We start from the raw sequence: 13581 nt of genomic DNA, 5'->3' as shown, positions 1-13581 counted from the left end.
TTTATTTACTTTATTTAAGTCAGATAAAATTAAAAATGAAATGACAATAATAAGAATAATAATATTAAGTAATCATTGAGTTTGCAATATCAAAACTGAGTTGTGGTAATTGTTTAGACATTTTTTGTAGAACTTGTAGTTGATTTAACTTTTTACGTTTTGTTATTAGTAGTTTGAGTAGTTGTAATGTAGATAAAAAAATTAATCGTTTTTTTTTAGTTTTAACAAATATGTATTTTAATTTAGTTTCTTTTAGAGTCAAAAAAATTACAAAAATTATAAAAAAAAATAAAAGTAAAAAAACGAAAAAAAAAAAAAAAAAAAAATTAAAATAAGAATGATATTAAGTATAGTCATCGAGTTTGCAATATCAAAACTGAGTTGTGGTAATTGTTTAGGCATTTTCTGTAGAACTTTTAGTTGATTTAACTTTTTACGTTTTGTTATTAGTAGTTTTTGTAGTTGTAATGTAGATAAAAAAATTAATCGTTTTTTTTTAGTTTTAACAAATATGTATTTTAATTTAGTTTCTTTTAGAGTTACAAAATTATAAAAAATAAAAGTAAAAAAACGAAAAAAAAAAAAAAAAAAAAATTAAAATAAGAATGATATTAAGTATAGTCATCGAGTTTGCAATATCAAAACTGAGTTGTGGTAATTGTTTAGGCATTTTCTGTAGAACTTTTAGTTGATTTAACTTTTTACGTTTTGTTATTAGTAGTTTTTGTAGTTGTAATGTAGATAAAAAAATTAATCGTTTTTTTTTAGTTTTAACAAATATGTATTTTAATTTAGTTTCTTTTAGAGTCAAAAAAATTACAAAAATTATAAAAAAAAATAAAAGTAAAAAAACGAAAAAAAAAAAAAAAAAATATTAAAATAAGAATGATATTAAGTATAGTCATCAAGTTCAAAAGTAAGTTGTGGTAATTGTTTAGACATTTTTCAATTATGGAAAAAAATTTAAAAAATAAAAATAGCATTAATATTAGGAAGTCACTAAATTTGCAATGAAGGTTAGTTGAAGATAGCAATAACGTGTGCACATATTTTTCTATAATTGTGATCTTACTGTAATTTGTGTTTCGTTGTTCATTGATAATCTAAATTTTATTAGTCTGAAAAAATCAATTTTTTTTTAATTCTAGCAAGTCTAATTATATTATAATATTTTTATGTTAACTACGTTTTAATTTTAGTTTTTAATAGATATATGATATATGTACCGACTGAACGTCTGCGGACAAATAATGAAAATAATAAAGAAAACAAATAATAATATTTATAATTTTTTTAACCATAAAATCCAATTCACATATGTATTCTAAGTTTTAAATATGACTTTTAAATTCATAATACTCCATTCTAAAATTACAATATCCATGGTCTTGGAGTTTAGAATACTCGTATTAGAATTTTAGAACATCTGATTTTAAATTTACAATATGAGATTCTAATATGGTTTAGAACACTATATTTTAAATTTCGTATACAGTAATCTAAAATTACAATATCCATGGTCTTGGAGTTTAGAATACTCGTATTAGAATTTTAGAACATCTGATTTTAAATTTACAACATGGTATTCTAATATGGTTTAGAACACTATATTTTAAATTTCGTATACAGTATTCTACAATTACAATATTCATGACCTTGAAGATTAGAATACCCGTATTAAAATTTTAGAAAATCATATTTTAAATTTACAATACGATATTCTAAAATGGTTTAGAACACCATGTTTTAATTTTCGTATACGGTACTCTAAAATTACAACACCCGATATCCTCGAGTTTAGAATATTCGTATTAAAATTTTAGAACATCGGCTTTTAAAATTACAACACAGTGTTCTAAAATGGTTAAGAATACCAGGTTATAAATTTCGCATACGTTGCCCTGAAGTCTAGAATGTACGTATTAAAATTTTAGAATATTGGTTTTAAAAGTTACAACACGGTGTTCTAATACGGTTTAGAATACCGTGTTTATAAATTATATTTAGAAAATTTGTATGAGTACTTTAGGTGCATATACATGTATTCTAAATTCGGGACTGAAATTTTTTACAGTGTAATCATAGAAAATAAAATAAAAAAAAAAAAAAATTAAGTATATAATTTAATATTTACTTATTGTTTTTAAAAATAATTTAATTTTACATTTTAAATTAAAAAATAAATATAATATATATAATTGAAAATAACAATTAAATTTATTGTAAAAATATTTAGATAATTTTTATTTTCTGTATATATATATAATTAGACAAACTAATTGAAGTTATTATTTTTATCTTTGAATATACAACAGTCGTGTTTTTAACTTCAAGGTCGAAAAAACAATATGAACCTACTTATTTAATGATTTTAAAAAAATTAATATGTTTTTCATTATTAGAAATAATATTTATTTTCACATTTTCCTTTTACTTTGTTTATTTTTTTTCAGTCAAATGAGTATTACGTTTTTTTCTCACGATATCGAGTCACTTGTTGATGATGAATGACGACCTTCGGATTAACCAGTGTATTCGATACATGTTATTTTTAAAAAATATTTATTTATTAACTTATTTTTCATGTGTTTTGAAATAATAAATATATTTATTTCTCTATTTATAAATTAATTTACATTATTATATTGCGAATATATATATATATATTTCTTTTTTCTGATGCGTGATTCTACAGTTTCAAAGGATCGGCATGATGATTCAATCGAATATATTATAGATGAGCCATTTGTAGATTGAACATGTCCGTTAGATGAATCAATTTTAATTAATTAATTTTAAATAAATTTTAATTTAATGCTGATTTTTTTTCAAATCTATATATTGTATATATTACTCAATATTATTTTATTGCAAATGTTTATATATATAAATTAAATAAATAATTGTTTTATATTTAAATAAAAATTTAATTAAAATAAATTTTAAATTTATTTTTTTTTTTCTTACTGCTAAAATATATTTATTTAAATATAAAAAAATTGTATTTTTTTTTTTTCAAGTTATTTTATAATATGTCTTAATAAAAATTATAATTTTGGTATTTTTTTATTTTTAAATTTTTTCATTTAAATATCCCCTTTTAACTTAATTTCAACCTTTATAATTTTTTTTTTAAATTTTATGCGGTTTTTGTAAATTAAAATTTTGATTTTTTTGATTTACATATTTTACACTCATTATGTGTAAAATATAAATAATTATTTTATTTCATGTGACTCTATAGAGTCATTCTTGACATAAATAAACAGCCATACAATATGTACATTAAAAAAACATGGTCGCATTTTCGTTTTTAAATGCCCTCGCTCCCCACGACCTTTTCGATTTTTAAACAGTTCTTCGTTCTTTAAAACTTTTATAAAATACAAAAAAAAAAAAAAATATATATTTAATTTATCCTAAATTTTGTTCAATGATAATTAACAAAAATTCTAAATATATTATTATTAAATGTGAAATTTCTAAAATTCCAGGTTGATTTTATCACGATTAAATCTGTTAGACTTTACTGTAAAATTCATTTAAAAATAAATAAATTAAAATACATATATATTCATTTATAATACCTGTTTTTTTTAATATACATCTTCATATATATATATTCTCTCGCAAATGATGATGACTCATTGTGTACAGTTCATCCGCAGCTAATCACATGTCTCACATTAAAAAAAAAAAAAAATAGTTACTATAAAGAAATTAGCAAGAGAAAAAAAGCCAAGAAATTTTAAACAAATTTATCTTTATTAATTCAACCACAAAAATAATATAATAGAGCCAGAATTTAATTAAAACGTATATATCAATTTTAAAAATACCTCAATATGATGTGTCAAGTAATGATTATATTTTTTTTTTAATTAAAAATGATATATATATATTGTAAATAAAATTAATAGTGCCATGTAAAGATTCAGATGATTTTATTTTTTCCATATAATCAAAAAGATGTGAAGATGATGATAAAACATATATATATAAAAAAAAAGAGAAGGATTGAGAATCATGTGGGACAGATTGACATAGGTCGGCGGTGCCATTGGCAAATCGAAAAAGTCAAAGACACACTTGGCGGTTGGCATACCGTCAAAGATGCTCAAGGGGGTCTTGAAAAAAAAAAAAAATACATATACATATATACAAAGCAGGTATTGCAAGTATAGAGAAGCCATAAGTTATACAGGGAAAAATGATGATGATGATGAGGTTAACAACTTTCACGCGAGGACCATGGTTGAGGCTTCTTCGTATTAAAATGTATTCCGGTATTTTCTACATTTATATATGTACTAGATACACTCTCTTTATTTTATTTTTTAAAAATTTTTTCTGTGCCAAAGGAGTTATAGAGAGGATGAGCTGTGCCAGGGGCTAAGTTCATCTTTTCTAGCACACCCGACCTCTACGAACTAAAGGGAAAAAAATATAATTTTAAAAAACAAAATAAAGGATAAATAAATTACTTCTTCTTCTTGACTTTGGCTTCTTGACTTTGGTGTTTAAATCGCGCACGAGCTCAATGCTTATATGGGGCTATTTATTTTTTTATTTTTGGATTTTTTGTTAGTTTTTTTATTTATTTTTTTTTTTTGAGTTTATATATCCCGGTGTGTATAACCATGCACTGGCTCCTGCGGCTCTTTGGCCTCGACCCTGCGGTCATTACAAAATCATCAACTTGGCTTGGTGTATTTACAACTATGTGGCATTATAAAAGTTCTACGATTTATTTACAATACTTCAAATTTTGTCAAAAATTCGCGTTAATTTATTGGAAATGTTTTAAAAAAATATATACTTTTTTTTTTAACGAAAATCAATCCAGATGGATTCTGGTGTTCATGAACTACCATGGCCAAAAAAATAAATTTCCATGAATATATGTGGGTATTATTTTAGAAATGTAATATTTCATTTTTTTTGCATTTTTAGATAATTATTTTTATAATTTAAAAATTAATATTTAAAAATTATTATGTGCATTTAATGCAATTTTATTTGCAAACTTTCAATAAAAATTCTTATACATAAAATGTAATAAATAATATAAATATGTGAATTTCTATTTTTTTTATAATAATAATATTATAGTTTCAAAATTTTATTGCAAAATATATATATGTAATTTAATAGAAATGTTTTTCATGTTTTAAAATAGTTATATATATTTGGTCAAAGGATATGTCGTGTTTATTTTCTAAAGCAATATAACGGAGCTTATTTAATGTTAGTTTCATTTATTTTTTAACTTTATTTTTCCATTCAAAGTGATTATTCAAATGAGGATGACATACAGAATCATCATCCAACACAACAACGAATTTTCACATGTGATCATTATTCATTCGTTTATATATTTTATTTTTAATTTTTTAAAATTCTTGGCAATTTAACATCGTGCAGAGAATAAAGAGAATTTTTGCTTTATTTACAGATTGTGTGAAAAACAACGTGATGTGAATTTTTATAATTTATTTATAAAACCTATATGGAATTTGATAAAAAACCCACACACAAAAAAAAAAAAAATAATCAAAATTAAAAAAGCAAAAAAAAAAACTGTATATATTTAAAAAAAAAAAAAAATCTAAATTAAATGAAAAAACATTGGCACGAGTGGAATCAATTGAATGTATCACCTCGTGAGCTCCATGACCGCGAATTTAAATGACCTGATATTCCATATTATATTTAAAAAAAAAAAATAAATAAATTCTAATAAAATACGCATCCTCTTCCTCTATAAAAAAAAATTAAATTAAATTCCACTACACCTTTAAAGTGTTGTTATTTTTTTTAGTATTTAATTATTTTTTAAATCACACTAAATTTGAAGAATCGAATAGTCAAAATTATATAATTCCAGTCTAGTCTGAATTCTAGTCTGAATCTTGTATTAAAACGATAACAATAAATATTTTTTTAAAAAAAGCAAAAAAAAAAAAGAAACAAAAAGTGCATAGTGGCGGGTCGAAAAGATATATAACAAGTCTAGTCTCTTCTTATAAAAATAAAAAAAAAAAAGGTTAAAAAAATATTCCCCTCAACCCGTCTAAATATATGTTACATGGTTACAGCTGTTTTGTTGGTTCGTCAGGTGGATATGTGCCCTCTTATATATGTATTTTCTCCTTTTATCCCTCATAATTTTACACACGCTAAACTTAGACCGAAATAATTCCTCTTGGAACAAGAATAAAAATACAAAATAATAATAAAAAAAAAATGCAGTCAAGATCAGATCAACGGGGTTAAAAAACAGATATATATATTTTTAATTTTTTTATTATTTAAAATAATGAGAAAAATATTTAGACAATGAAAATAGAGTGTGGATGGATATTTTTTATTTTTTTATATTTGCTAATTTTATAAAGTTATATACTTTCTGCGTATAGAAAAAATTTTAAAAGTCAGAAGCTAAAATTAAGAAAAATCTAAAATTTGCCTCGGGCTTTTTTTTGCCACTAATTTAATAATTGATGTTTTATATATTATTTTTTGTTTATGCCACCGGGAGAAACGGTAACTATTTTTATTTTTTTTATATTCTTTTATATCATCATTGTTTTTTTTTTTTAACAAACTTCAGCACTGAATTTAAACGCCGGAACATATTATTGCCTTGGGGATAATAATTCTACAAGATGCTGCAGCATTTAAACAAGAAAAACATGATTTTTTAAAAAAAAAAAAATATTTTTTTTATTGTTGCTTTTTATTAGTTTGGTTGCAGACAATATCTTATCGTTTGTCTGTGAATAACACGTTTCATTGAAGACTTCTACTTAAAAATCAAAAACAATATATATTTAATTTTCAATTAATTTAAAGCAGCATTTCATATTTTTTTATTTTCATTAAATTTTCATAATTTTAATTATAAAAATTTAATGAAAATAAAAAAATTAGTCACAAAGAAATTTATATAATACGTGTGTATGTGTGTGTCTATATATAAAATAACATTTCCCAAGCACAAAGTTTAAAACGACCCCGAATGCCAGAGGTCAAAATACCTTAACGCGTAACTTGAATTCGTCTCGGTCTTTCGTCTCATTTTTTTATTTATTTCTAAATTTCATTCGTGATGATGACTATGAACCTGGTGAATATATAAATTCAAATCAAATAATTTTTTCTTAATCATAATTTATTATTTATTTATTTTTTATTATGAAAAATAAAGATGGACAAGTAGTAGAAGATGAAGATGAAGCTTCTTCTTAAGGAGAAGCGTCAGTGTCACGTTCATTTCCTTGATTTTTTATATTGTATTTAATATATGAATATAAAAATATTATTATTTATTTATTATTATTATTATTATTTATGTTTATTGATTAGGTATATTATGTATTTTTGTATATATAGTTTTGCAGAAAAGAATAGGGAAGATCGGTGCCACTCGGTCATTGGTGAATGTACCGTGTACCGTACCGTTTCGTTCCGTACACCATCACATTTTTAAAAATAAAAAAAAAATAAAAATATATATTCTTCTTCTTCTTCTTTGATATGTTTTATCCTATTGACTATCACCAAACAATCTCTGATTCCATCAAGATGTCTAGATTAAATACATGCGGCTATAAGAATATCATAAAAAAAATTTTATATCATTGTAATTTTGTTAATGTTAATGATGATTTTTTATCTTTATCTTTATCTTTTTTTTTCTATTAAACAAATAGATTTATTTGTTTATGATTTATTGACTGTTAATATTGTAAATTGATTTATTTTATTATCTTTTTTTATATATTGATTTATTCTTTATTTGAAATTTTTTTTAATTATTCATTTATTAAAACGGTAAAAAGTATTTTGTATTTTTAAATTAAAGAATTTTATATATTTGATAGTTATAAACAATTGATTAAATTTATTAAGAAAGATTGAAACTATAAATTTTATTTTGTAATTTATAAAACAAAAAAAAAAATATAATTGCAAGTTTTTTTTTCAATGATGCATCAGATAATCTAGAATCAAACGCAATTGGAATAACATCCTGAAGGGCAGTTTTGGTCTGATCAAGACTTCTGGTATCTCAAGAAATTCTCAAGTAATACATTTTATATTCTCAATCGTTCTCATGTCGATACAATTCTATATAATAAAATGAATCAAGATTATCAATTTAAAAATTAAATTAATGATTACACTGATTTATTTGATTTTGTAAATAATTTTAAAACCAAGATGATGATGATGATAATTCTAATGACATTATTACATTTAAATTTTCTTTAAATCAATCATCATTTCTTTGTTTGAATATTAATTAATTTTGCTTCACAACAGTGTAAATGTATTTCTATAAAAATGTTACCAGGCAAAGCCCGCAATTGCGATGTTAAAATATTGATAAGGAATGGAAAAATTAAAGCAGGATCTACAAAACACATAAATAAAAAAAAAATATATACATATTGTAAAAATGTAAATGCTGGTATTGAGTTGATCATTGGATGATGACATCATTGCTTACTTCAACATGTTGTTATGAATTGTTAACAGTGGTGCTTGAAGCTGTGAATAAATCATAAGCTAGATGTTATTCTTGATCGTGCAATATTTTTTGATGTCAATCTTTTCATTAATTTTAAAAAATATTATTACAACAAGGACAACAAGGCATAAGATAAACTAATAATATAAATTATTTAATAGCATATCTTGAAGCCAATAATTATTATTATCAAATAATGTAGCAGCTGGTAAAATAACAAGACTCATGAACTCTATCAAAGCAGAAAATTCAACTTAATGAATCATTCAATCCTTCAAAATAACTTATCTCATTAGTTACCAATGACTTTTTTTAAATAATTTTTTTTTTTGTATAACTAATAAACATGTATCAAAAGTCATTTAATTGATGCTATGTTGTTTTTATTTTTTTTTTTAATTACATTATCTTCATGTTGCAAGATAAAAAAAAAAAAATTATATATATACACTTGTTATCTTTTGAAAAACGTATAAAAGAAAATAAAAATAAATAAATATATAAAGAAAAAAAAAACAAGTAATTTTTAAAATTTATTTTTGGATTATCTTGAATAACATGGTGAGTGAAAAAGGGATTTTGGGATAAGGATCATTTGTTGTTTTTTTAATTTTTATTTTGAGATACCCTGCACACGCAGGTGGTATAAAAAAATAAAAAAAAAAAAAAAATTAAAAGGGATATTCGTGTATGATACCGGTTTATCGACGATAATGGACCGGATCGATTCGGGTGCTTCAGTAAGTTTTGAGCTCTTTTGGATCTCTTCAATTCGCTTCATCACTTGTTTCGTGTATATATACAATATAGTAGATAGAGTCGTGGGAATCGATTGGATTGCATCCGGCAATTAATTTTTTCGCTACGCCCCGATTAGGATGTTAACTGCTCTTCCTTTTTTTTTTTTTTTCATTCAAATATAATTCTCGCAATTGAACAATGAAATTTCCATGAAAATCATCAATTTATTAAATTTAATTTAATCATCATTTCAACTATCCTTAATCCTTATTCAAAAAATACCAAAAATATTTTAACAAAAAGCTCTTTAATAAATATCAACTTAAAAATTTCATATATAGATTTAAATTTATTTAAAAAAATTATTTCAATATACACTTGATTATATTTAAAGTTAATAATAAAAATAAAATATATAAAAATTATTTCAATAGTTGATTATAGTATAATAGAAAATATTTTATAATAATTTAATTTTATTACATTGATGATGATAAATACAAGGAAATTCAAAAGTGTATATAATAATACAAAGGAATATTATTATATTTTTTTTTCTTTTCTTCTATATCATTGTTGTTGTTGTTTTTTATATTTTTATCTTTTTAAGATGGCATTTACCATGATGCTAGTTACACAAAGTACCATTCCACATGATGGAAAGTAGAGGTAAAAAATATTTGAGGCGAGGAAGAGAAGGATGATCATGGGGACGTAAACTTTGCCTCAGTATCTATGTTTCACCGGAGGGCAAGTGAAAGTCACTCTCAAATGACTCTGGCATATACATACGTTAAATGTTTTATAAGAAGTCTAGCATGATCGTATAGATCCTCTTACTGCTTCATGTAAAATATACATAAAATTATATTTACAAAAAAAAAACACATCATTATTTATATATATGATCGCAAAATATAAATTTCAATTTACAAAATAATATATACTCAACGAATGAATAAATAAAAATTTTATATATTTTTTAAATATATATTAATTATAATTAAAATCAGAGACAACAAAAGAACCATGGTGTTTGATTTCATTGAATAAGATGGTACTTGTACTCAACAAAATGACCAAGCTTAATTTACTTTCCAATTTTTTTTTTTTTCTTTAAAGTCAAGCTGGGTGACTTGAGTCACGCGATGTATATTTCATATAATCATATCTATATGTGAAAATAATTGAGTATATATATACACACGTTGTTGATCTAGATGTAGCATCATTGAATAACGCCATTAAATAATAATGATCCAATTTATAATGTTAAAAAAAAAATATAAATAACAAATAAAGAAAGTTGTAATTTTTATTTTTAATCAATCCTTTTTTCCATAATTTTTTAAATTTCACATTTCGTGATTTATGCTTGTTATAATTTTATATATTATTTTTTAATTTTTTTTTTTTTTGCTTCAAGTTTTTTATTATGTACTCATCAACCTTGTCCAAAATATTTCTTGACACAATCGTGAGGTGCTTGTTGTTATTTAGTTAGCTGATTTTTATTTTTTAAAATTATTATTATAATTATTTTACAACGCGTGAGAAATAAATGCACGATTTAAATCGTGTGAAGATTGGCGAGTTTGTAAGTGTCAAGAAAATCTACACCAAGTTGAGACTGATGACTCAGAAAACCATGCACAATTGTTTGATTAAAATTATAAAAAAATCATAGTAATATCAATTATTGTTCAATCGTATTATTACGATTTGTATTATATCAAAGAAACAAGTACTTAATCATTAACAATTTTTCAATAAATTAATAAACAACAATAACAACACCAACACAAAGGAAAATTATAGGATATGGAATATTTTCAAGTGAATAAATTAATAACAAAAACCATTTGATTATTTTCAGTCACACTCAGTGACATTATTTAATATTGACATTTTTCATTTTTCTTTTTTTACTATTTACACAATTATTTATTAATAATAATACAATAATAATCATAATAATTAATGACAATTAATATGTAAAATGATCTTAAATTACAATGATAATTAATACCTATTTAATTTTTTTTTATTTTTCTCTTTTGCCTGCGATCGTTGTTAAGCAATAATTGATATAATATTATTATTTATTTTTTTTTTTAATTAAATTGTACACTTCTACTACAAATTTACAGATATTTATTTATTTTTTTTTTTGTTTACTAATTATTTATTTGTTTGTTTTTAAATATAATTTTTTTTTTTTTTTTTTGCATGTCAATTTTTGTTTTTTTTTTTTTAATATATTTTGATTATAAATTTTCTTGATTTTAATAATATGATATAGTTAATTTTTTAATAAAAAATTTATTATTAATTTGAAAAAAGTCTTTGAATTATTAAGTTGATCGATGTATAATAATTTTCAGTCGTTAATTTACACGATTATTTTTATTTTTTTAAATTGATTATAGGTTTTTTTAGTTGTATAAATAGGAATTGTTTATTTGATAATTTGTTTTTAATTATTATTCAATCGGAGGGAAGAATCAGAGGCATATAATTTTTTATTTAATATAATTGACTATTTATATTTGTTGACGTAATTGTCAACGTAAAATAATGTCATGCAAAGACATAATTATTATTTATCACGTTGTCGATTATGACAATATTATTGTTAATGGATAGGAGAAAAATAATAATAATAAGAAAAGTTAATTTGTTTTTAATATTTGCTTGTTTAAGTCAATTTTTTTTTATTTTTCAAAAAACATTTATAATTATCTGAGTGATTGTATAAAATGAAAAAAGATATTGGAAAATATATTTGTATAAATTTATTTTTTTCATATTAATTTTTCATCGTCTTGGAGGGTCAAGATAGAGAAAAAAAAATAAGAAACAATTTGGACTTATTATTTTTTAATTGATGATTTATATCTGAAAAATCATGGGAAAAAAAAAAACAAGAATTCCAAATATTTTATCTTTGATTTTTCCCTGAAATGTGTCATGGGACTTAAATTTATTCAATTCATTTTTTTATTTTTTATAAATATTTGTTTATTTATTAATTTGTTTTTTTTTTTTTTTAAATTAATTAATTATAATTCAACAAGAACATAATCGAATCTTTGATTTTTTTTTTATACCATCGTAATTGTCATATGTTTTACAAGAGTCTACAAAAAATTTTCGTCATGATATTTATTTAATTTTAATTTTCGTTATCAAAAAAAAATTTATTATTTAGTTATTAATTTACGAATTAGTAACCTCCATATAAATTCACAAAATAAATAATTAAACATTTAATTTCGCCACATAATTAGTCACATTGTTTCATAATTATTTCCTTTTTTTTTTCTTTCAATATTTTTGTCTATAAATTTGTGAATTAAATTTTGTATATTAATCATGCAAGGTGTCTGCATTCTCATCAATTTGTATAAAATAAAATAATATATAAATAAATAAAGATGATACAAAAGATAAATGATACAAAAAAATATGACATAGCAAAAATGAAAAAAAAAAAAAATAGTAGTTAACAATTCTGTATATAGAATCTTGTCATTCACCTCGACATTACAATCTCTTTCAGAAAAAAAAAATCATAAATAAAGTTATTCTTTTTTACAAAATAAATGCCCAGATGAGTCACGTAATCTGTGCACGGCCTTACAATTTTTTTTTTTTATAATCATTACTATATTTATTTAACCATTTTTACTATTTATTATTATTTTTCTTTCTTTTTTTTTCAATTGCATGCTTTGGTTAAAAATTATTTTTCCAAAAACTTTTTATATTTATCTATCCATCGCTCATTTCTCTTGTATACTTTTCCCTTTTTTTTTTATTTTTTCGTTGTAAAGATACATTCGCAAACAGACGTCGGTGCGTTTAGCAATGAGACGCAGTGTCGTCCCTCGTCGGCAGCACACAGGAAATAAATTTAAAAAAAAAAAAAACAAATACAATATTATATGTATGTATGTCGCAAAAGAGGGGCGTCACTGCATGTCTTTTTATCATTATTTTTTTTTCCATCCAAAAAATTATTTTTGGAAACTATAAAACTCCTTTAGCCTGGCTGAGTGTCACCGTACGTCTGTTCTCGAAAGTCAACTCGAAAAAATAACAAAAAAAAAAAGTATAAGAAAAAATATCTTGACAATTTTTTTTTAGTCGCAGACTTTACAAAAACAAAAACTCCAGACTTTCGTTTAATGATTTTTCCAACATAATTGCTTGACTCAAAAATTAAACGAAAAAAAAAAAAAAATGAACATGTCTTTACGAAACCCCGTTCCTTTCACTTTTTTTTCTTTCAATCACAATTC

General features: G+C 22.4%; 1 protein-coding gene across 2 annotated transcripts in view; it reads left to right on the top strand.

Annotated features, from left to right (window-relative positions):
• LOC122851596 (ephrin-B1) overlaps positions 1 to 13581 on the top strand; it is a 509511-nt gene that overhangs the window by 336234 nt on the left and 159696 nt on the right. The gene's annotated exons all lie outside the window — the stretch shown is intronic.

Source organism: Aphidius gifuensis, linkage group LG3, assembly GCF_014905175.1.
Source record: "Aphidius gifuensis isolate YNYX2018 linkage group LG3, ASM1490517v1, whole genome shotgun sequence".
Lineage (NCBI taxonomy): Eukaryota > Metazoa > Arthropoda > Insecta > Hymenoptera > Braconidae > Aphidius > Aphidius gifuensis.
The sequence above is the reverse complement of the archived record's forward strand: the minus strand, read 5'-3'. Positions and strand labels throughout refer to the sequence as shown.